Source organism: Perognathus longimembris, unplaced genomic scaffold (assembly GCF_023159225.1).
Source record: "Perognathus longimembris pacificus isolate PPM17 unplaced genomic scaffold, ASM2315922v1 HiC_scaffold_5069, whole genome shotgun sequence".
Classification (NCBI taxonomy): domain Eukaryota; kingdom Metazoa; phylum Chordata; class Mammalia; order Rodentia; family Heteromyidae; genus Perognathus; species Perognathus longimembris.
The window spans coordinates 417,209-419,201 of NW_025960455.1; positions in this window are offsets into that span (position 1 = coordinate 417,209).

The window sequence follows — 1,993 nt, forward strand, 5'->3', positions numbered from 1 at the left end:
TGCGCAGGAGTGACCTGCTTCGTTCCTACCAACTATAAAGTGTGAGGAGGGAACTTTACTCAGATGGACGTCTGGAACATCTTCCAAGACCCCCAGTTGACGATCCACCTGCGCATCTGCTTAAGTCTTATGCCAACCATACAGAATACAGAATACTGATTTGGGCACCACAACAGACAAGACGAACAAAACAAGACAAACAAACCCTCTGATCGGTGCCAGACCCCTGGATCGGGTGTCCTGGGTGGGGTCTTGGGGGATCCTGGATGAGCCCCCAAGTTGCTATCTAGATTTCCGGTCCCCAAAGACTACCAAAGAGCCAATACCGATGCAAACGCATGAGATTCTTTATTGGAAGCTCAAGCCTGGACTCCCAACTGTGAGCGACACAGCACATCTGGATTCAGAGTCCCAACCCTCAGATAGGCAGAGTTTTTATTTTGATTACAACAGGACCAGGGTATTTCCAACTTGGCAGATACTTGATTAGATGGCATTTAGCAAGCATGTCTTGTCCTATTTCTACTGGTTATCTACTCATTTAGTTATCTATTTTGGCTTTGATATCCGGAACTGGCATCGATATCATGCATTGACAACAGGTAGTCACATAGCACTGATGCAGGGGTTAATGTGGGCAAGTCACAAATGGGTTAAGCAAGCCATTTACAAAAGCAGAATATTGCGGTCAGGCTGACCTAGTACCAAGTTTAACAATTGCGACCATGTTTTCCCATTACCACCAAGCAAGCTTGAGCGGGCTAAAACAATCCAGTACTCAACCATAAGTAAACCACCTAACAGTTACCATGGCATTTCTACTACTATTATGGTTATTTCTATAATCTATGACGATGATCATTTTTTCCTGTCTGTTACCATGGTTGTTAACTGCTGGGCTAGATTTACCTCCCCTGGTGTGGGGATGCTAAGCTTACTCCCTTATCAGTGCTCCCCTTTTCACCCTCTCCCCTGGGCACCCGACCAGTGGACAGCCAAGGTGTTGCAAAGGGACACGGGCTAGCCTAAGGCGCAAGTGGCCGAACGAGATCCCCTTTTCCTCCCTCTTTACCCACCAAGGAAGCTGGGCACACAATGATCTTGGAGATGCTTCGGAGAGCAATCTGATTTAATGGGAGGGGCTTACAGTAATATAATGATGATGATGAGGATTGAGCATGAGCTGTCGATAGGCTGATGAGCTTGTCTATCCAAGAGCAGCTCCCAAAGACCTCCCTCATGGGCTAACATCACTTCCCATAGTACCCGCCATCTGGGCAAAGCCCACGAAAAAGGGAGCACCCATGGTCACTGGCTCATGGTGGGGGATGGTCTCAAAGCTACCCCTTCTGGATCTGCACCCAGAAGGAGATAGTGGCTCACTTCCACCCTGCCCCAGGGCTTGGGGAAGGGCGGTGTCTCGGGAGCGCTCTCCTCGCCCTTCCCCCATTAAGGCAAAGATGAATCTTCAACAGTTACCCAGGTATATAGGTGAACAAATTCCCCCTACATTTTTAAATGTCAAACTACAAGAAACTAGTCTCAAGGGTGGGGTTGAAACTCTCTAGCATGGAGTCATCACCAGAGTTTAGAAGCTGTTATAATTTTAGCACTAAAACTTGTATTTAGTTCCTCCAGTTTTTAGATCATCCCTTACAGAAGGAAGGAAGCAAAAGACAGAGACAGAATTTCCAGAATCTCCTCCCTCGAACTCCATTACGTCTATAATCCTAGCTACACTGAATGTTTGAGATCTGAGGATCATAAAGGTTTACTGAAGTAAGTAGCTGAGAAAGGAGAACACGATGTGGTATTAAGGCAAGAGCGAAAAATGTTATGATTGAACTGCTGGCTTGTGCCAAGGATGATGCAAGGCCAGCAGTAAAGTCAACCTCGGCCTTCCCTACCTTATCTAGAGCAGGGGTAGGATGGTGTGGCCAGGCGAGGGGAGCAGTGGTGAGGTGTGGGGAGAAGACTGCCTCTAGGTATGCCA